This window comes from Macrobrachium rosenbergii, chromosome 12 (assembly GCF_040412425.1).
Source record: "Macrobrachium rosenbergii isolate ZJJX-2024 chromosome 12, ASM4041242v1, whole genome shotgun sequence".
Classification (NCBI taxonomy): domain Eukaryota; kingdom Metazoa; phylum Arthropoda; class Malacostraca; order Decapoda; family Palaemonidae; genus Macrobrachium; species Macrobrachium rosenbergii.
Window position 1 is genome coordinate 92341638 of NC_089752.1, and position 25294 is coordinate 92366931.

Below are 25294 nucleotides of genomic sequence, written 5' to 3' on the forward strand. Positions count from 1 at the left end.
AACAATGCTATTGAAAATACTTAGCTTTATTGACTTTAAACATTTCACATACTAGACTTTGCATGCATATTTTGTTGGTCTCTCTCTCTCTCTCTCTCTCTCTCTCTCTCTGTCTCTCTCGTCACAGAGTCCAAAAACCTTCCAATGACATAACTGTAAAGATGTTGATTACATTTAGAAAATCCTCGGTTGTTATTGAAATCTGCACCTGATATTAGGCTTATCTTCGTTCCCAATGCATTGTCGGATCAACGGCTAGACTTTTATTTGGGACTACTAGCGCTTCAGTCGACAGGTCTCTAAGGGAGCTCCCTCGTTCGAATCTTAGGTAATCCTTAGGGTGTTTTGGGGTTATGCATTACTGGTAGAGATCTCTGTTAGTTTTTTAAAAGACTTCAATATCCACACCAACGGGTTATTCAAGATTCATATACAGGGATCACTAATGTTTTTGTTCTCAAGAAAATCGAGAAGAGAAGCTTGTGTTGACTCTTTGTGGTTTTTTTTAATCTTTTTGCTTTATACAACTTATATTCCAAACAACTTTCATGAGGATTGTTCGTTTCATTGGCCTTAGTTATAAAAAAAAAAAACTGGAATAGTGAAAAAAAGCATTTCTTTTGTTTCATGCGTTCCACGTTCCTCCAGCTCTAAGCTTAATAATCTAACCTGGATTAAGTGGGACTAAGTTAAACGTTCGGCTGAGAGAGCTACTTCGTAATCGTTTAAATACTTGGGATCCCACTTCACGAAATACCTTGGGCCTTCTTAATGATATCAAAAATTTATAATAATTTGTCGATCCTTTAATTAGTAAAATGGATTTTCAAATTAATGGCAAATTACTATTGTCGGAGTTAAATGCCAGGAGCGAATCAAGTGATTAGCCCCATTAGACTTTGTTTTTCCTTAATCTATTAGTGAATTTACTTTAAATAACATAGCAAAATGAAAATGGATCGCCTGGAGGATGATATTACAAAGGAAAGATGTGATATCGGTCCTGTCCATAGACTTGAAAAGAACTTAGACCTTAAAGACCGAGATGGTTCGAACATACCATGAGAAGATGAGGAATTGGAATTGGAATTGGAATAGGAGATTTAAGCCTGATGCCAAGCGCTGGGATCTAAGAGGTGTTCCAGCGCTGCAAGGAAAATTGAGAGTGAAGGTGGTTTGAAAGTTGTAACAGGAGGAAAACCTCGCAGTTGCACCATGAAACTATTGTTGGGAGAGGGGTGGATATATGAACGGAAGTACAGTATAAGGACAGGAAGGGGTTGCAGCTAGGGGCCGAATGGATGCTGCGAAGAACCTACCCTAGATAGGAATCCCTGTGCCAAATGACACTGCTCCCCAGTAACTTTTGTATTTCCCGCCAGATATTTCCCACAATTCACACTTCATTGGCTCAGTTGGTGCTTTGGCGGGCATTTCAGCACATGCTGTTTATAGTGTAAGATGTGTAACGTGCTGCTCCTCTTCATCCACTTTTGGTGAGTACTCATGTATCCAAATGGCACAGTGTTTTTCCTAATATGATAGTATATGGTGAAAAAATATTTTTTACAGAGAAGGCCATTAACCCAGGTAAATAACATAAATACAATGTTTTGAGAGTGTAATAGCCTTATTATGATCTTTTACATAGTGAAACATGACTTACATTATTCAATATACAGTGTTGATTTATTTTATTTTTTAGTGTGATAAAATGCCTAGGAAACGTCAGAGAGCACTGTCCAGGTTGGACTTAGATGCCTTGGTGAATACTTCAGCATTTGATAGGGTCTTGGACACTACTCATGATGAAGGAAACGACAGTGACATTCCTCATTACGGAATTAATGAGTCTACCAACCCCTTCCCAAGGGCTGGCCCGTCCACCTCTTGTGCCTTGCCCTCACCATCACAGACTGTAATTGAGTGTGAGATTGGTAATTCAGGTTCTATGCAAGCAGTGATAACACCTCACAAAGACCCTCTACAGACCGACAGTGATGAAATTGACAGTGTCATCATCTCCTACTGGTACCATCGCAACTCCTACTGCTATCAGTCCTCCTCCCAATGCTGGTCACTCTAATGTTCAGACTAACCCTCCTCCCACCACTAGCCCTTCTTCAACCCAGGATACATCTTCACGCCCTGATGCTATTTTTCAAATATCAGCTACACAATGTCAGTCATCCGATAAAACTAAGTGGTCAAGAAGACCGCTGCCCAGGAGAGTTACTGCAAGAAACCCACCACTAGTCCCCCACACTCCTGGCCTCACAGCTGTATCAAGAGTAGCAACCACCCCAAACGAGTTCTTCTCTCTTTTTGTGGATGAAGATATGGTGGCCGACATTGTAAGGTACATAAATATGAGGATAGGTATGCTGGCACAGAAATATAAAACCAAAAAAGCAACAGTTGGACACACATGCCCAGAGGAGATAAAAGCACTAGTGGGCATACTAACCCAGAGTGGTGCGAAGCAAGATAACAGTATCACTGTTGCTGAATTGTGGAGCAAACAGCATGGGTCCCCTTTATATCGTTCTGCAATGAGTGAAAAAAAGGATTCAATTTCCTCCTGAGGTCACTCAGGTTTGATGACCACACCACACGGAATGATAGAATGAAGACTGACAAGCTGGCTCCATGGTGAAACACATCGGAGTGTTTTGTTGATAATTGTAAGAAAAATTATGTGCCAGGAAATGCAATCACTGTTGATGAGCAGATGGTTGGATTTGGGGGACGGTGTCCTTTCCACTACTATATGCGGAACAAACCAACCAATGCGGCATAAAGATAAATATGGCATGTGATGCTAGGAACAGTTGCATGCTAAATGGCATTGTGGACCTTGCTGAACACAGACGGCCCAAAGTAGTTGCTGGTAAACTGGGGGAATATTACACTATGAATCTTACAGAACCATACTTAGACAGCAAGCGTACAATCACAGTGGACAATTGGTTCATCTCGCTGTCCCTCGTGAACTACCTGTACAAGAGGAACACCCATCTTATTGGGACTTCAAGAAGGAAAGGGTATGTCCCTAAAATAACGGTGGAAAAAAAAGTTCAATAAGCCAGTTGATTCCAGCATCTTTCTGTTCCATGAAAATGTGAGCATGGTGTCATTCAAACCAAAAAGGATAAAGTTGTGCTACTGTTGTCATCCAAGCACAACTCTTCTGCTATCGGTGAAACAAACCTGAGGCATTACACTATTATAATCAAACAAAGGGAGGAGAGGATGTACTGGACATGATGTGTGGCAGGTAAAGCTCCAACCGAAAACCAGACGCTGGCCACTTTGCTTGTTTTATGGCATGCTAAATATTGCTGTGATTAAATTGCTTTATTCTCAGCAAGCTTCAGCAAAACTGTCAAACGAAAATTATGCGCCTCTTCATGCACACTCTAGCCTGGGAGTTCGTCCAGCTCTGGGCAGAAAAGAGATTGCAGCAGGTTGGGATGTACCCGTCAGCCAGCCGCCTCATCCGTTCCTGCTTCTCTCTCACATGCGATGAGGAACCCCAGCGCCAGCAGGCAGGCCAAGGGAAGAAGAGATGCAGCATCTCCAAATGGAGAACAGCTGGCCAAACGAGGACTTACTGCTCGTACTGTATGAGGGCAGTCTGTCCGCGACACTACAGTGTGGTTTGCAACGGATGTCAAGCCGATAATGAGGAGAGCTGAGTAGCAGGTAACTATACTTGTTTCATATTGCATTCACACATTTACAATATACTAGAAACAAAATTATTTGAAATAAAAAGAAAAGGTTTTATTACATATACGAGCATCACATTCACCAGAATATATCATCATAGCTGAAAACTCATGTTTTTGCTGCTGAAATGTACATAATATGTCTGATTTTATTTATTCCAGGATCGATGTTTTCTGTGCTTCCCAGGATGCACAGGCCGCCTATGGGATTCTTATAATTCCCAGTTGATATATTAGAATAAATTTTTGCTCAACGACGTGTTTTTTTTTTCATTCCTCAATCGGTAAGATAATTTTTATTTCAAAGGTTTTTTTTCTAATATGTCAAAGGCATATTCTATTTAGTTTAATTGTCATAAATATAGGTCATACTTATTCAAGAATACTTATTTTTTTCACTTTTGTATGTTTTTGGTATAATAAAGCATGTTTGCATATTTTTTTCCCATTTTTTCCTACAATGATTCCATATGGATACATGGTTTCCGATAGCGTTACGCACAGGTAGGGTTTCCTACCTAAGGTATTAAGTAATACCTACAGCGCACTACCTTCCCACGGGGATGAGAAGGTAAGAAACCCCGTACTATGATTAATCGCTGGAGAACATCGGAAAAATCACCTTGCAGATAAGATACTTTTTAACCAGATTGGAAACGAAGTGACACCCCGGAGATTCAGATGGTTTGGTTATGTGATACGATATGTGATACGAATCTCGGAGATTCGGATGGTTTGGTCATGTGACACGAAGAGAAAAGAAAGTTATCCAGAGTAGTAGTATATGAGGGAGTAGCAGGATGAGGACCATAGGTAAGTCCTCAAGACGGAAGGAGGAGGAAGAAATTCATTTCAGCTTTAACTCTGGAGGCAATACCAGTCAGTGATGGCGACTAACTATTGTGATGGAAGTCAAGGTGCCCGGTAGCGAGGGAACACAAAAATTGTGGAAGGCCACGGTTACGTCAGAGAAAATTATTTAATCTTTTCAAGACAATGACATACTTCAGGAACTAGGAAATGAGAGAGCCGAGTAATTTTCTCAAGTCATTTAAGGCCAAACACCTTCCATGTGTCATTCTTCTCCCCGGGTGACTGTCACCTAATGGATAAGGTTTCAAAAGCTTTCAGAAATATACTAAGATTGCATTTTCATACACTCGGCATATTTTAAATGTTTTCATTAATAAACAAAAATCATTAACAGTTTTTCCTTAGTGAGAATAAGAATGCTGACTGGAAAAGTTACATCTCTGAAGGTCCTGAAAATTTTCTATTGTCGAAATTACAATGCAGACCTTTACAGCTAGAGTCATGCTTTCGTAACTTGAGTATTGAACATGATTTTTGTGATCACGTTTTTAAGAAATCAGATTTATCATGCCTTGCATTCATCGTGTTGTGTCCACTTTCATTTTTGTTAATATTTGTAGCAGCGTGACTAAGTCTTTATAATAAGATAATAATGAAAGTTTTAATGTTACATATTTCCTTCTCTTGTTTTGAAGCATTTTATCTCGTCATTAATGAAACAGAACTAAGAAAACGTTCAGCACTACATAGCCATTTTCATCCTACATCACATTAACTGATTTTTCTCAGCCTGTTATGTTGAGGAAGAAGTAACGACCAAATCCGGTAATATATTCACTTTATCATAGCACACATATAATTAGGAAACTTCGTAAGCAGCTTAGCAACGAAAATAAATCATAAGAGCAGTGAAAGCGCAACAAAGAACGTGAAACATCTCATCACGAGACATTTGCATAAGAGATGACGAGGAAAGAGATTGGGAACGGAAGGAAGACAAAAACAAATTCCCCCTCCACACACGCACAAAAAAAAAATGGGTTTTTTGATGAGCGCATCAAGATTTTTCGAGTCCTTTCAAAAATCGGAAAAAATTAGGTGATTACACAAAGGTGAGATTTTCTTAAAGGAAAATCTCAGTCAACCGATATTTCTGTAACCTAAAGTCGTAATACAAATAATAGTCCCAGCAAAAAACTAACTAGTTTGAAATATCAAATTGAAAAGGGAAAAAATATTATTCGATTTTTTAAAGTTTATATCAAGAATAACTAATTTCGCCCTTGCTAAAAAGTCCAGTGTTCATTTTCACCTTTACCAATTCTTTTCAAGATAAAGTCACAAAACGGTTCCAATTCTTACTTGCTCTGCCATAAGAAGTGACACGCAACATACATCCGAAAAATATCAAGAATACGTTTAGCCTAAGATTATGGTTTTTATACCTTTTGTCTACAAGATTCACTGTTGATTCAGATTTCATAAAGTTCAATGGAAATCTGATTCAGATTTCATAAAGTTCAATGGAAATCATCTCAAAAAACATTAGAAAATTGAGGAGTCAAGAGCTTGTTGTTGCTAGTGTGATACATTGAAATAGGAAAGGAGACGAGCATAATCCACATATTTCTATAATCCATATATATCTAAGTATAAGAAAGAACTTACATTAAATCAGTGGGAATGGATCGATCTCTCCTGAACCAGTAAAATTATATCTGATTTCCACACAGAAACATTGCACATCTGAGCTCATATTACATGTTGCTAATCTCTTTAGTAAAGTGGGTTATCACTCTGAACAGAGTGAGTTCAAATGTAAACAGAGAGGGGAAATTTCTTTGCTCATTTCTTTTCCGAATTAAAAACTTCCTTGACAAACTTAATTAATTCTTCTTTCTCGCCACATTCATGTATCTGAAGAGTTCCATCCCTTTTTCTCTTTCATTTACCTTTAAAACACTCTTTCATTTACCTTTAAAACACATACACAAATATATATATATATATATATATATATATATATATATATATATATATATATATATATATATATATATATATTATATTATATATATATATATATATATATATATATATATATATATATATATATATATATATATATATATATATATATATATATATATGTGGTGTGTGTGTGTGCGTGGCTATTACTAATCTGTGTCTGTGATATGGGTGTGGGTGTGTGTGTGCGTGCGTGGCTATTACTAATCTGTGTCTGTGACTAACAAGAATTCTACACCACTCAGACTTAAAACTGATAAGAAAAAAGAAATGAACAGCAAGATCCGTGTACATGTTGTTCATGTATAGTTTAGGTCAGTTAAAGCTGACTGCTACTTTTCACTGTTGCCCTAGGAAGGGTCGATACTGGAAATGCTATGTACCCCAAGGGAAATGCCTTACATGACTGATGATCCTCTACCTTGAGGCCACCAGCAAACGCATTTATCAGGTTAGTGATGCAGCGGTGGCAGTAAGCAGTGTAAACTGTTTTTTATTTCATTTTTTTGCTGACCTAAGATGCGCCAATAGTTTCACCAATTCACCACAAATCAACAGAGCCTAGAAAAGAGTTATGGACCCACTGGAGTGAGGAATTGCACCCTGACTGGCACATGATGCCCTCAATGGGAAATCGAAAAAAATAACTTCTCGCTACCCTGTGTGAGAGAGAGAGAGAGAGAGAGAGAGAGAGAGAGAGAGAGAGAGAGAGAGAGAGAGAGAGAGAGATGCACATGTGAATTTTAAACGTAATAAATTGCCAATGACACGGATCTGTAGTGTAAAACACACATTTAAGAGGTAAATTTCGTCTACATTCCTTTCTTAAACTGACTATCTATGAACGAAAATCTGTTGTGGAGTTTGAAATTACCATTGTGCATCCCTTCAAAATGAAACTTTACCAGCTGCACAAATTTTGTAAGTTAACATTAAAACAAAATACTAACTGTTTTGTATCTTATAAAATGTGTTCTGCACCTGAGATATGAAATCAGAGAATATACTTGGTATAAGCATATATACAAATATATATATATATATATATATATATATATATATATATATATATATATATATATATATATATATATATATATATATATATATATATATATATATATATATATATATATATTTGTTTGATACTTTTGTAATCCAAGATTTCTTACGATCAGGGCAAATGCAGGGTCTTATGCCATATGTATTCATTAATTGCACGAGATTGTCATGATGATAAATGATGCATGAGATGAACAATATTGCTTTGTTTCCATACGTAAATATTATTCATGATTCACATAGTTTAATATAACGCTTTCAACTTGGCAGCTTTTTTGTAAATTTGTGAATTTTACTGAAAGCTGCACACCACATTTCTATCAGCAGTTTTAGTCTTTGATCGTATGATTCCCAAATTAGTGGAGACTTTAAATGCTCTACACTTGTATTCTAATTTACTTGTTTACTAAGTTTTCTTTTGCTATATTATTTGCAGTCCGGAATGTCTCCCCTTCTGCCTCTGCAGTCTCTTTAATTTCATTCGAGATTTGTTTATGTTTGATATATAAAGCTTGCAAAACATGCCTAAAATGTAAGCTAATAATTCTTTTGTCTTTTATTTTTTATTCCGTATTCTATTTCATGACGAAAACATTAATTTCAAATGGCATTTTGATCACACAATGTTTTATATAGTAATACAACACTAAAGCAGGTATTTTGCTTGGTATCTATAATAAGGTTAAAACATTTTCCTTGCTCTGAATGAAACTAAAGTTGATTTGTTGAAATGGAATGCATATCATTGCAATCTGAGGACTACTGACGATGTTTCTCTACGTCCAGTAACTTTTCTCTGAATTTATTCCTCAACTTCAGCTCTTCTATATGCTGCAGCATACAGGTTTTCCAATGGATGTCTCTGGCAGTGAAATCTCCTCAAACATTTGTATATAAAGTTTTGTCAAATGTATATTTCGCACCGAAGAATTGTAAATATAATAATGTTCCGCGATGACTAGCTTCACTTTCGACTACCATCAGTATTTTACGCAAAATCTGTCATCACCTAAAATATATGCAGTTCTTGATATACATTAGTGTATTTCGTAACACTTGATTCGCAGTTCTTGATATATATTAGTGTATATCGTAACACTTGATTCACCAAAATACCATTAATAGATTCATTTTTTACTTACATACCTGTATCTATATTGGTAGTCTCTCTCTTTACCTTGCTCATCTGGGTCAGGATATTCTTTTACATTCACCTTATACGCAGTACACGAACAACCTATCCCAAAATTACAGGCTTTTATCATTCTTTTTTATCACTAAAAGATTCTGTAGGATTTTCATTAGACCAAAAACCGGATTCCTTACTCTCTCTCTCTCTCTCAGGTGATGAACTCCTAAGTTATGCTTTATAATGCTTACCTTTCGAAACAAAAATTATGTGTATGTCTGATGAATAGTAGAAACAGCTGAAATCAGAGAGAGAGAGAGAGAGAGAGAGAGAGAGAGAGAGAGAGAGAGAGAGAGAGAGAGAGAGAGAGAGCGGAGCCTCAGGGATATTACTGTTGGTGGGAGAGAAAAAGGCAGCACTATTCCAAGCAAAAGGCTTGCTGATCCGCAAAATGTCTTTAAGCGATTCATTCCTAGGCAAAAAGTTCAGCGCACTTCGTTTAATCTTTAAATTTTCTGCATTTTTTTTTTTTTTTTTTTTTTGTATACTGAACGGGGAAAGCCAGCCTTTCAAGTCATTACTGAATTTATTCTTGATTTTAGCTTCTCAGTATTTAGGGAATCTTCCTTCCCACATACTTCAAGGGACGCAAGTCTCTTCAGAAACACTGAAGATTTAAGCTCCTTATTCATTCTCTCCATTGTAGAGGAAAGTAGGAAAAGAAGCAACACTTTCAATGCAATGCAGACTGTAATAACTTAAAAATATTAAGCACTGTTTACTATATTGATTTACAAATATTAAATATAGATTACCTCATGATTTAGAAATATCAAGTATTGATTACTTTAAGGACTTAAAAATATTAAGTATTGATTACTGAAATAATTTTAAAACATCAAATACTGATTACTGTTATGATTTAAAAATATTAAGAATTCATTACTCAACTGATTTAAGAATATCAAGTACTGAATAATTTAATGATTTAAAAATATTAACTATCGATTACTGTAGCAATTTAAAAATGTTAAGTACTGATTACTTTAATGATTACTGTAATGGTTTAACACATTCAGTACTGAGTACTATAATGATTTAAAAATATGAGGTATTGATTACTGTAGTGATCTGAAAATATGTAGTACTGATTACTGTAAAGATTAAAAAATACTACGCATTGATTACGGTAAACATAAGTATTAAATACTTTTAATATTTATCATTACTTTTAATGATTCCAAAATATCAAAAACTTATTCCTGTAACAGGGTTGCTGATATTTTTATTAAAATAAAAATAAATTTAAAAAATCAGTGATTTATTTGAATTTTTTTATTTAATTTTTTTGATTTGTTAGATGTTTTTTCAATCTTTTTTTTTTCCTCAAAATGTACTTTATGACAAAATCGATACAGTTATGGCCTAAAGTATATGTTCTTGCAATTTTTTTTTATATCAAAATAGCCTAAATAGATGCAGCACAGTTATGCTTAAGTTTTTGTTAACCTCCAAACCATATTTTTCAATTTGTTTGCTTTCAAATTAAAAAAAAAAAAAAAAAAATTGAAAAAATCATGATTTTTTTTAATGAAAAAATCAATGATTTGATCACTTGATTAAATCAGATTGATTTAATCATTGCCAACCCTGTCCTGTAATGACTTGAAAACGACTTGATTAATTTCCCAAAATTTCCAAACTAGTATGAGGAGTTGCCTCCCTCTTTTCTAGGGGATCTCGGAAATTTCGGAAATACTCATTTCATTTGCTACACATGAAATCTCCAATAGGCACAGGGTTATACTCGGTACAGTGTTTAAAAAATCGAGAATGGATTATTCACTTTCGGTAATGCCTCTTTTCACACTGGAAAGGGGATGACGAGAAGGCACTAAAAAAATCGACCACAAGGAAAGGTGGGAAGATAGATCGGAGATGGCATTTTGAACCCGATTCTTTAATGTTCGGCTCTAATATTGCTCAAGGGGATAATCTAACTCGTTTATCAGTGACAAGGAACAGGAGGCTTGTAAGCACCATGACTTCCTAATGGCATTGACTTTGGTGCGATATATTGCCCTTCCAGTGACATGATATCTTATCTATGGTGAAAAACTGTGACCGAAGAAGTTTTCTGTATAGCTTATAATCAAGGCCACCGAAAATAGATCTATCTTCCGGTGGTCTCGATATGGTGCTTCATGGGCCGCGGCCCATGAAATTTTAACTACTGCCCGGTGGTCGCCTGCCCTATATCGTTGCCAGACGCACGATTATGGCTAACTTTAACCTTAAATAAAATAAAAACCACTACGGCTAGAGGGCGGCAATTTGGTATGGTTGATGATTGGAGGGTGGATGATCAACATAATTTGCAGCCCTCTAGCCTAAGTAGTTTTTAAGATCTGAGGGCGGACAGAAAAAATGCAGACAGAAAAAAAGCGAGGACAGAAAAGTGCGGACGGACAAAGCCGGCACAATAGTTTTCTTTCACAGAAAACTAAAAAGCCACAATAATATATATGTAGCGGAGGAGGCTTTGATGAATCTTTGCAACACATTAGATGGCAATAAAACCTTCCAAAAATTTAAATTGAAAGCAGTTTCTCGAGGCCCCTGATACTGTCTCCCCCTTCTCCCCCCGGACAGGTTATCGAAGTGGCAGTTGTGGCAGAACCAACAGGAGGCACCGACGCGATGCTGAAAGTCGTTCACCACCCACCAATCACCTACTCGCTAGTAATGAGCACCATACGATCGAGCGACAGCCGCTAAGATGATAACAACGTCTGGCTCACTAATATGGGGAAACAGCTTTTGCATAACCGCCATTTATTTCATTTATGCCGAAGATTGTTCGGTGGTTTCCTGGACTGTTACAAAAAAAAAAAATCGTCAATTGTCTTCTTAAGAAATACGTGTATCAGGGCTGCCGTTCGCCGGTAATTCGTCTGCTAGTCAATAAGCAAATGAAGGTGTAAAGGCGTCAAGCGCCTCTTCATTTCTGCATTAATCACGTCGTGTACTGTATATTACCTGTTATTATTTCATATTTTTATATATCTTTCCATACGTATTACTGTCCGGCCTTTCCGCCGATGTATGTAACCACTTCTGTACGTTTATTGTAACGCAAATTATTCTCATTTCTATGTCATCTAACAAACACAAATTCTTGCTCAAATGCGTGACATGGGATCCGCAGGTCGGTGACCACCTTTCTGGCCACATTCCGCAATGTATACCTGGCTTCCGAAAAATAAATCAGTTAAACCCAGACCTATCGTCTTGAATCCAGTGTTGCCAGGTGCAGGAAAATTTCCCTGTTTTAGGGAAATTATGACCCCAAAAGGGAAAAAGGGAAGAAAGTATGTTTTCATATGGAATCTAGGGAAATTTCACTGAGAATTTAACATTTTACCCGTAAAACAAGGAAGACAAAGTAAAGCTAGTATCCGTTATTTTCTGATGAAAAATATTAACTGAATAAAGACAATTGTATAAACTGAATTCTAATCATAGGAGAAATTTGCCACTTAAGAATTAACATTTCTGCGGCTAAACTGTGGTACTTTCCTTTCACGTCCGTCCACGATACGTTCAGTTGTGCGTTCAGCCAATGGGTACTTTAGATAATTCTGACGTCATTAAAACCATGACGTTTTCACATATTCTAAGCCAATAAGATCCACCTGTTCTGAACGTTTGAATATCCTTACATCTCTCACTCTCAGACTTCAGTCACCTCAGTCGTGTTCCAATGACAACAAACCATATAATTAAGGAGTCCAGCAGTGGTGCCGACACACCTCCACCTAAAGTTAAATGTAAACGGACTACACACAAAAATATAAGAAAGCATGGGAAAGTGATCCAAAATTTCGAGGGTGGTTAAGTAACAGTGTCAAAGGACCAGAACATTTTCACTGTGATGCGTGCAACACAGACGGGAAGGCATGAAAATCTGAAGTAGAAAAACATGCTGACGGGAAAAAAACATATTCTAAATATTAAAGCAGTGAAGTCAACTGTGAGTGTTCTTGAAATGCTGAGTGTAAGTGGCCACAGAAAGAAGCAAGTAAAAGAAGGTGAACTAAGATTAGTGTCTTTCCTAAATCAACTAAATCTTCCCCATTCTGCCATAGAACAATTACTGCCAGCAGTACAAGCAGCTTGTCCGGATTCAGAGATTGCTAAAGGATTTAAGTGTGGTAGAACAAAATGTACAGCAATGATAAAGAATGTCCTAGGAGTTGCGGAGGAGGAGGAACTCTGAATTATTGAGATGTAATCCATTCTCACTAATGGCTGATGAGTCTACAGACCGTGGCTGTATAAAACATCTAGCTCTGGTAGCAAGAGTTGTTACTGACACAGGCGTTAAAGATCAGTTCTTAATTCTGGTTCCTCTCGAAAGTGCTACAGCCAAAGTCTTACATGAACATATAAGGAGTGTTCAGTGATAAAAACATACCTTACATGGAAAACATGATCGGCTTTGCAGCCGATGGAGCAAATGTGATGATAGGACAGCATAACTCTTTATCAAAACTGCTTAAAGATGATATACCTGATCTATTTGTCATGAAATGCATATGCCACTCCTTCCATTTGTGTGCATCATATGCACGTAATAAATTGCCAAGATGTGTAGAGGATGTGGCACGAGATGTGTATAACTATTTTCAGTCTCCAAAACAAACAAGCATATTGAAAGAATTCCAAGAATTTACTAATGGAAAGCCACATAAACTGCTACATCCATCTCGGACACGGTGGCTGTCATTACACAGTGTTGTTAAGAGATTGCTTGAGCAGCTACCAGCAATCAAGTTGTTGTTCACTAAAGCAGTTTTAGAGGACCATTTGCTTGCAACTGATTCAATTCTGGAAAACTGCGTAATCCTGCAGTCCAATTGTATCTTGAGTTTTTGGACTATGTGTTGCCTCTCTTTAATGATCTGAACACTGAAATGCAGTCAGAGAAACCAAAACTGCATATATTGCACAAGCGAGTTTCTACAGTGCTTCATACATTGGTTGAAAATTACCTGAAAGTAAGATACCTGCAATCAACTCCAATATCAGACATACAAGGTCATACATTGGTTGAAAATTACCTGAAAGTAAGATACCTGCAATCAACTCCAATATCAGACATACAAATGAGAGACCCAGCGAACTTTCTTCCTCTAGATGAGATTTACCTACTGTAGGTGGGAGAGTAGCAGTCACATTGCAAACTCTTCATGCCTTAAGTAAACAAGATATTCACGCATTTCGCTTAAGATGTCTCGACTTTTATATTGAAGGAGCAGCTCAAATTCAAAAGAGATTTAATTTGTCAGATCCAGTGATGAAAAACCTTGGTGCAATGGATCCTAAAAGTCTATTAAATAAGTCTGTTCCATCTATTGCCCCGTTAGTTTTTCTTTCTTTCCAAGATTAAGCTGAAGTGATAATCTGAATGAAATAGATAGAGAGTGGCGCCTACTGCGAAATACAGAACTAAATGTGCAACAGGATATAGACATCTGCGAGTTTTGGTGTCAAGTAGCCAACATGAAGAAAGGTGATGATACAACTATGTTCCCTTTAATAGGATACTTCATGAAACACATGCTATGCCTTCCACACTCAAGTGCAACTGTTGAACGTGTGTTCTCCCAAATCAATCTGATGACAAACAAGTTAAGAAACCAACTGGATACATCTACCTTAATTGGCATGCTTCATTCAAAGCATGCATTTACTCAAGCCTCCTGCCACAACTTCAAGATAAAACCGGCTCGTCTGAATAGAATGAATGATAGCATGTACAAGACGCAGGACGAATAACATATAGGTAAGTCTATTATACGATTACTATGCTTACCCGGTATACATAGGGAAATTTTTCTCCAAAAAGGGAAATTCTGATGGCAAGTCTGGGGAAATTTTGGCTGGACGACCTGGCAACACTGCTTGAATCCACAACCGGTGACCTGAGGAGTGAGAGGTAAATATGCTGTTTTGGCCCAGCCATTAACGGACTAAATACGGCCGCATTTACCTTCAGAGAGCCTTTAGCAGACTCAAAACGGCGACACAGTCTAAGCCTCTGAAAGCTCCTTCCTCAGAGGAACCCCATGCCATTAACAGACTAATAACGGCGTCGCCACAAGGGCACATCTTGGCATTTCGAACGGTTTTGGCCATCGCCATTCATGACTCACGTCGACCACTCGTATTCTAACAACATTAGCAGACTAAATACAGCGCGTACTCACATTTTGGTGTGTGACAGTAAAGATGGCAGAGTCTAAATTACAATGCGAATCCGGAAACACAGAAATCGACTGCATGCCCCTTTCGCCCACAAAGCCAGATGTGGTGAAGCTTCCCCCGTTTTCACACCAGAACACAGTGTCTTGGTTTCTGCTTGCTGATGCTCACTTCCACGTGGCGCGCATCACAGATGAGAAAACCAAGGCAGACGTTACCATGGCAACGCTACCTGAGGAGGTTTTTAACAAAATCTCCCCATGGCTTGACTCACAGCCAGACAAGGTCACATAATCAGCCTTGTGAGACAAGCTGATACAAACACATTTCATGCCCGTCTCCAAAAGAGCACAGCGTGCACTAGACCTGTTGACCCAGTCCCTAGGGGAAGCATCACCCAGGGACATCTGGGACAAACTACAAGGTCTGTAACACTACCCAGCGTCAACGCAGATGGGAGAAGTCAACGGTCATCTGCAAGGTCAACGACCATCGAAAAAGAAATCTGCTACAGACTGTCTTCATTGAAGCTCCTTCCGCCAGGAATGTTAATCCCCACCCTGGATTATCCCTTGATCCTTAGTCCCTGTCTTTTTTGTTTAAAGAACATGCTGCTCGGATTAACAAACTGTAACCCCGCCCCCACCTTCTGTTTTTGTATATAAACCTCTGTCAGTGTCAACTTCTTTTGTATTCGGTGTGAACTTGAAAATGTAGAATAAACTACTTAAGTACTTGTCCAAAGTCCCGGTTTTCACTCACCTTCCGACGTGGATATGTATGTATGTATGTATGTATGTATATATATATATATATATATATATATATATATATATATATATATATATATATATATATATATATATATATATATATATATATATATATATATATGTGTGTGTGTGTTCAAACGATGTTTTGTTTTGTATTATGTTTTCGATGTTACAAAATGACTTATATCACGGATAGCATATCACATTTCCTTATCCTATATCATACATACCTCATACCTAGAGAAATTATTGGAATTATTTCCATTATCTATAATAATACACTCATGGATAGCAAATATGTGAAAGAGCAAATAGTGTTTGAATAACTTCTCGACGATCTTTGAGTTGTGACAGCTTTCAAATTTTCCGGGAAAATCATGCTCATTTTGTGAGTATACAAAAGTTGGATTTACTCTTGTTATCGTTAAATTTAGAATTGTCTTGAAAGAAAGAAAATGAAATTTTGAATTGCCTTGAAGGAAAGAAAGAAAATGGGTTATGACGTCACGCATAGTTGGTGACGTTATTCGGTAGTCCAGTAGTCGGAAAGCTGGGAGCACTGACGTGTATTTTTAATAAATGAGAAAAGGATCCTTCCTATGTGACCGAGACAATTCTTACCAGTTTAAATAACCTATTCATCAAGGCGCAGTTAGATTTCAAGTACAATTAAAGAGAACTAATGCGTTCAATGAGATATTCCAAAGTGACAAACCTATGCTTCATGCTTTAGATAGTAAGTTACAAATGCTGCTTAGAGAAATAACGAGTGACTATATGCATTTGAAGTATGTAAGAGAATGCAATCCCTACACTCTTGACTTCAAGGATCCTAACAAGAGAGTCCCCATTTCGCAGGTGTATGTAGGCCTTAATGCCACTGAAACACTCTCGCATCCCCCTATTTGTCATGACAAAGGTTTAAAAACATTTAAGGAAAGTTGTGTCTCATTTTTAGTTGAATTAACATCTCAAGTCTAGATTTGTAACCACTCATTTGACATTCTTAGATTTTCTAAATCCCCAAAATGCTCTAAATAGAGAGCCAGGTGGTCTAGCAAGTGTTTTACAAGCAATGCCCTACCTAGATAGTCTATGCAATAAAGAAATGGCAGACATTGAATGGCGACTGCTAGCTTTAAGTTAAGTATACCTTAGTTTAAACCAGACCACTGAGTTGATTAACAGCCCTCCTAGGGCTGGCCCGAAGGATTGACTTATTTTACGTGGCTAAGAACCAACTGGTTACCTAGCAACGGGACCTACAGCTTATTGTGGAATCCGAACCACATTATACCGAGAAATGAATTTCTATCACCAGAAATAAATTCCTTTAATTCTTCATTGGCCGGCCGGAGACTCGAACTCGGGCCTAGCAGAGTGCTAGCCGAGAACTCTACCGACTCGTCCAACGAGGAACTAAAGAGGGGAGTTCAAGAAGAACCTATTGATGATGAAGAGGATGAAGCCCCTGCTGCACCGGTCAGTCTTAATAATGGCGTTGCCTTTGCTGGAACTCTCCTTTGCTGTTTCCTTCACAAAATAATTTACCTAAACCACTAGCTGGCCGCCTGGTAGAACTGAACAAAAGGATGTTTCCTGACTCTCACATTGCTCAGAATGTAACCCTTAAACGTACTAAATGTAATTAGTATGTAAAAGTTCTTGGTACTGCATTTAATAATGACCTTATTGATAAACTTAGAATGAACTGTTTTTCATTGATAATAGATGAAAGCGCTGACGTAAGCACAACAAAATCCTTAATAATTGTTGCCCGGTACCGTGACAATGAAACAAAAAGTATAAAAACTGGGATGCTGGAGTTAATTGACGTCTATAGTTTTGATAACAAGGATGGGTCTACTGGAGAAAATCTATATAACACGATCTATCAATATCTGGAAAAGAAGAATATTCCCTTTGATAACTTCACAGGCTTTGCTGCTGATGGAGAAGCGAACATCATGGGGGAATGTAATTCAGTATGCAGTCGATTGAAGACTTCTTTCCTGGTTTGACAATATTCAAATGTATTTGCCATTCTATACATCTATGCTCTTCAGAAGCAGCAAAGACTTTGCCAAGGCAATGTGAGGATCTCATTAGAATGTATATTAATTTTTTTGCTCACAGTGAAAAAAGGGAAAAAATGATCTTCACGTATCACAGACAAGATGGTTATTCCTTCATCAAGCTGTGAGTAGGATCATAAATCAATGGAGGCCACTGTCTTTATATTTCAATTCCAAAACAATTGAGGAGAGGCTTTTATCTGTTCAGAATATAGCTGACACATTAAATGACTCGTCATTTTTATGTTATTTTCACTTCCTGGATTATGTGCTGCCAGAATTCAATTTACTCTTCCAAAGACAGACTCCAACAATCCATCTTTTGCATGAAAGTATCACTGATCTGTACAGAACATTATTACTTATGTATTGCAAGCCTGACGTGGTACATAAGACACCACTGGACGAGATCAACCCATCTGATGATAGGCACCATGTAATGGTTAATCAAGTATAGTTAGGAACTTCGCTTTGTCACGTATGTCTTAAAGTAAGTGCAAGACGTGTTATATAACGCCGTCCGTAGACGCGTTCAGTTCAAAGCTGCAGCTAGATGTTGCGTAATGCTGTAGAGTATAAGTGAAATCAGTTATTATTGTGTCAGTATCGAATCCGACACACAGGTTTCGATCCTGTAAGTTCTACCTCATATATGTAGAATATAATTCCTTATTATGTGTCGAGCTCCGATGCTCATATGTCTGTTATGGTTCCATTGTATATGCTTTTTGTACTTTGTATTCATCTCTTACCGCCTTCTTCTCAAATGTAGCAGAGAATAAACACGAGCTGAAAGATATAGCTGTATTATCACCCTCCATCGTCGGACATCTGCAACGAGAATGGGACCAAACCTCAAATGCTAAATTCATCATATTTACCTTGCAGGTAAGAACTAAGAATTGTAGTGTGTTATATATACCAACACATCACGCTCCATAACCTATTTCAGCGAGAGGACATCAGACAACGGGTTGATATGATTAGGGATATAAAGTTAAGATGTAAGCAGTTCTTGACAACTATGTGCCTTGAAATGAAAAAACAATTTCCTCTTATTGATCCTTTATGGAAGTTGGCTGCATGCTTGAACCCACCTAGTGTATTAAACCCTAACAGAGTAAACATGCCATCACTTCAGGATCTCGTCAATCAGTCTCCACGTATTTTCAAAGGAGATGCCACAAAATTAGATGATGAATGGCGAAATATACCATGCCATACATTCCCAGATAATGTTAAGGGATTAGATATCATAGCATTTTATAAGACTGTAATGGAAGCAGAGGACCAGGAAGGAAACAAAGAGTTCTCTACGTTTGCCAACTTTGCATTACAGGTTTTGTCACTGCCTACATCCAAAGCCGATACAGAAAGGCTCTTCTCCAGGTTAAATCTTATAAAGACTAAAATAAGAAACTCGCTACAATCACCCTCTATTAACGTTTGCTTCATTTAGCTGAATTTGTAAGGGATCAAGGAGGCTGCCAACTCGTTCAGGCCACTCAAACAATGCTTGAATGCATAAGGCATTGACCTTAGTTATGGTGACGTTTATATATACATATATTTAAAAGATGTTATGTTTTGTATTATGTTTTTAATTTGTATGTATATATGTATATATATATATATATATATATATATATATATATATATATATATATATATATATATATATATATATATATATATATGTGTATATATATATGTGTATATGTGTATATGTTATATATATATATACAAAGATGTTATATTTATAATATATAACAATGTTCTAATTTGTATATATATATATATACAAAATATGTTATGTTTTGTAACATATATATAATATATATCAATTTGTGTGTGTATATGTGTATGTGTGTGTGTGTCTATGTACAGTATATATTCAAAAGATGTTTTGTTTTGTATCATGTTTTCAATTTGTTACAAAATGACTTATACCACAGATAGCATATCACATTTCCTTATCCTACAGTATATCAGTATCGTGCCATGCATACCTCATACCTAGAGAAATTATTGGAATTATTTCCATTATCTATAATAATATACTGAATTATTTCCAGTATCTATAATAATGCACTATGTTAACGCGAGCAAATAGTGTTTGAATAACTTCTTATCGACGATCTTTGAGTTGTGATAGCTTTCAAAATGTCCGGGAAACTCATGCCTATTTTGAGAGTATACAAAAGTTAGATTTACTCTTGTACCGTTAAATTTAGAATTGTCTTGAAAGAAAGAAAATGAAATTTTGAATATCCTTGAAGGAAAGAAAGAAAATGGGTTTTAACGTCAAGAATAGTTGGTGACGTTATTCGGTAGTCCAGTAGTCGGAAATCTGGGAGCACTGACGTGCAGTGTTTCCACTTCTAAGGAATCTTCCTTGTTTTAAGGAAATTTTGGCCTTATGGGCCATGCTAAGGAATAATTTCAGGAACTGGTAGAAGCTGAGGAATTTCAAGGCTGTGATTACTAGTTTCAGTAATTTGTGCTTATACAATGAAATCTGAGGGGGAAATTACAAGGCAATAATAAGTAGATTAATCTGAGTAAAAATATAAGTTGATAATACATCATAGTTTCTTACAAAAAGGAAGTCAAATAACAGAAAATGTGCTATGAAAGAACTAACGAGGTAGAGATGATCGAACTTGCAACTAACGAGGTGGAGATGATCGGCTGAATTTTCAAAGAACTTAGATTATTTTGACGTTAGCATTGGTCAGAGATGATCCAATTTCCATATCCACAGTACAGCAGGACAACAGGGTTATTTGTTATACCTTTAGGCAAAGGGCTGAAGCAGTTGTCAGTTTAAGACAGTGGTCGGGGAACAGGGGTAAATTACCTCAAATGGGGTAAAATTAGAAATTTTGGGGTTGAATGGATTCACGGCATTCGGTCATTTGTCCACCAGAAAATAAATGCCAATTGCCTTTCCAAAACTTAGAGTTTTTGGAAGACTGTCAAGACTGCAGTCTTAGTGACATTAAGGCACCTGACCAAACTTAGAAATAATTTTGAACATATAACATTAATTCAGAAGAGCTTATTGGTTCCAGCAATGAAACAAAAATGGTTGATCTCTCAAGTAGGTCAAAAAAAAGGCTTATAAAACTGCACATATGCTAAAATGCTCTACCTTTAACATCCATATTTATGAACAATACCCTAAACTAAAAACAAAATACAGGCTGAAGACAGCATACAGCAGGATCAAAAACTGAGAGTTTGGTATCCAAGATGAAACAGTATCATTTTTCCAAAGCCTGAGGTAGCTGATATGAAAATATTAATGATTTCAATCTGTCGTTAAAATATTAAAGTTTTCAATATTTTATTTCTGTTTATAAATGTGATTCCTACTTTTTTCTTGTGTGCTATTTCCAGCCAAAAGGCAGACTTTTATTTCCTATGCAGTTAAACATTTTTCCAATATACAGTTATCCAGATAATCATGAATGCTGGGGTAAGTTCATTTTACAGTTAAAGATAACACCCAAAAAAGTTAGTTGACCTCTGGTTTAAGATGTTATCATGAATGCTGAAAGTTCTACCACAGACCAGTAGAAAAGAAAAACAAAAGGAAATGGAAAGGGTGCTAAAAGGAAAAGATACAGGCAGGATTTTCGGGACACATGGCTGGAGGATAAATTATTCAGAATTTGGTTAATAAAGAAGGAAGATAGTGGGAAAACTGTCCCATACTGCAAGGTCTGTAGATCAAAATTATCTTGTGCTAAAACAGATTTGCTTAGACATGCTGAATCAAATACACACCAAAGAGAAATCAAAAGAAGCATGAACTTAGAAAAAAAACCCAGCCTAATATTTCCAATTTTATGGGTCCTCACAAAGTAAAGTTCCCAAAATGGAAATAAAACTGTGCACATTTCTGGCTGAAAATAATTTGCCCATCAGCCTAAGTGAACCTTTGGTTGTACTCCTCAAAAGTCTATTCCCTACTGATGAAACCTTGAAAAAAAGTCTCTCTTGGAAAACAAAAAGCAACAAACACACTACGACAAGTTTTAGGATTTCATGTCATCAAGGATGGAATTCTTAAATTAAGAGAGCACAAATTTTCCTTGATTGTTGATGAAACCGCAGATAAATCAACATCATCTCAGCTAACACTAATTGGATCATACTTTGATCAGATAGAATACAAAACAATTTATGTTTTCATTGACTTAATTGAAATGCCATATGATAAGGCTCTTACTATCTACAATAAAATTCTTGAGTGTTTAAGTGGAAAGAGTATACCGATGGAAAATGTCATTGGCTTTTGTGCAGATACATGCAACACGTTTGGAAAGAACCGTTCAAGTGTCACAACTACTAGTGAGCAACTACCCATGGATATTGTCAGTAAAGTGTTCTTGTCATTTGATTCATCTATGCTCTTCTCATGCCTCACTTAAGCTTCCTAAATCACTAGTGGATCTGTGCAGAAACATATAATCACATTTTCATTTATCATCCAAAAGGCGTGATGCACTTGAAGAATTCCAGGAATTTCTTAATATTGACAAGCATGAAATCTTGAGAGCTGGACACACGCTGGCTGTCAATGAAAGCGTGCGTTGATAGGATATTGGAGCAGTATGATGCCCTGCGTCTATATTTTCAGAATGCTGCATTTGAAGATCCAACACACACACATGACAGCATTTTAAGAAGCCTAAATAACAAATTTACCAAAGCTTACCTGGAATTTATGCCCTTTAACCTTGGCAGACAGGTGTCATTCAACCTTTTCTTTCAAAGTGAACAGCCATTTTGACGTTACTAAAGCAAAAAGTGTCTGATCTAGTATCATCATTGTGTTCGGATTTCATGCACTGCTCATATATCAGAGACTGATATTGATAAAATTAACCCTAAGCAAGACCAGCAATATATTCCTCTCAACAAAGTTTACATTGGCATTGCAGCAACAGATACCCTGAACAGTATAATTCAAGACATCGGAAAGAACCACCCAGATGTGCAATTGTTTTTCAGTAGGGAATTTCTGATAGAATGTGTGCATCAGATTCAGTTCAGGTTTCATGATCTTGATAGGTTTGACTTCCTTGAATGCCTGTCTCCTTCCAGTGCATATAATATCAAAGTGCCATCTTTGGTGCATTTGTTGAAACATATGTCATACCTTAAAGACATTGCTGATGTCCAAGCTTTGGACAATGAATGGAGGCATCATGCTATGTGCCCAAATGTTACTGGTGATATGAATATCCAAGATTACTGGAGGTTCATCTTTAAGAAAAAAGTGCATCAGGAGAACAGATGTACCCAGCCTTGGCAAAAGTAATATCTCCACTTTTTCATTCCCATTTTCTAATGCCCCAGTAGAAAGGCTTTAGTCAACTCAACCTTATCAAGAAAGATCAAAGAACAGCTCTCAAACATGAAACTCTCTTAAGCCTTATGACTTCCAAACTGTGGTTGCAGCAAAAGGGAAGCATAGTGGCTACTGGATTCGATCCTCCAAAAGAAATGTTGCAGCTTTATGAAAAAGTGAAATCAAATTTATATGATGGATAAGTAGCTACTTTGTGTAAGAAATTTCTTGAAGAAATTAGTAGAGAGGTTAATGCCTGAGTGAGACAATAGACATTAAGAGTAAGCCTCTAAAGGACTTTTTTTTTATATACAGAATGTATGATTTATATATAGGATGTCTTATCTTTAATAATTTACAGCATTAGGCTTATTATTTTCATATTCAGATTTATCTTTAGTTTTTTTACAGCATCAGCATTCTGTTTTCATATTAAGAGTGTATGATTTATTTGTGGACTTTTCGTTTTACATACAACATTATCAAAAGAATCTTTTCATATTGTTACGTGTGGGGGCTTGGCTAATGAGTTTACTAATTAAGTAATGCAATTTATGAGGCCCAGAGTGCCAAGGACACAAGTAACCTGTCAATTAAAGTTGAAGTAACCTCAAAGACAGACAATTATTTAATTGAATAAGGTCGCCAGTCGAGGAAAAACCCGACAAAGAAAGAATGTGTAGTTAGCAAGGAAATTACATGAACTATCGCCCAAGTCGGACACAGTCAATTTTCCCTTTGCTTCACATAAAGTTATACACATCGGAGGTCTCTGCTGGTAGATATATCACGCAGTTTCGTACTAAGATGACTATTTCTCTTCCGAACAATGGGATCGAGACACAAGGCTGCCTGAATGCTGAAAATTACTTACTTAACCTTCCCTAATTCCTGATTACTGCACAGGAATAGTTGAGTGTCGCTAAGCAATTTCAATTATTCTTACGTTAGACTTCATAAAAGTAAATTGGTTAACTGGGTTACCGTAGATGGTGGCGAAGTGGGAAAACAAAGAAATGGAAACAGACAGAGATACTAGCGAATCGACGAACATTTGCTAAAATTTCCAGACTTACCTTCACGTATAGGCTGCTTGCGCACTGCAACGGACACCCAGGAGTTCTGGGATTTTATTTCGTCACTTCACTTAGTAAATAAAAGACGGAAAAGGGACAAAGGGGACAGAATTATCAGGAGCTCTGATGCGCATGCGACCCCTAGGACAGTTGGCTCCTCTCTCTCTGACCTCTTTCGGTCCAAACAAGGAAACTGGGAGCGTCAGTACCCTATGCCTCAGGCAGTCTGGAATTTCGACAAACATCACCGAATGCATAGGACAAAGCAGAAGAAAGCTTAAGACCACCTTTACTAGAGGTTACTGGGTGAAAACCTCTCTGTGGGTTAGGTCCCTAATGCTAACTAAAGACGTTACTTTTTGAAATACCCAGCCTACCCCTGCATACACAAAGATGCCTTTTCGTCTTTGTTCGCATATTTTCCTCTACAATAAAATGCATAGAGGGTGAACAGCAGAATATTTATAAAAAACATTCAGAAAGTAGATTATTTGTAGGAAATTTATTCTTTTAATAATTTACAGCATTACCAAAGGAGTCTATTCTTTTATATTCAGAAAGTATTATTTACTTATGCAAAGTTTATTTTTTTACATAATTTACAGCATTACCAGAGGATTATTTTTTTCATATTCAGAATGTATTTGCAATTTTTTTTAATTCGCAGAATTACCAAAATTCATTTTATTCTCAAAATGAATGGTTTATTTGTAAAAGAAAAAAAAATAAAGTCTTTATCTAATTCACATCATTACCAAAGGAATATTTTTCTTGTCCAAATTCCAGAATTTATGGTTTATTTTTAAGATTTTTTTTTATGATCGTAATTCACAGCATTTATCTCCATCATATCCAAGGGCCAAATATATTCATATATGAACAACATGGAAAGTTTAAGGAATTTAGACAATGAGCTTAAAGAATTTTTGTGGAATCTGAGGAATTTTCGAGGCCCGTCTAAGGAACTCTCGATTTTGA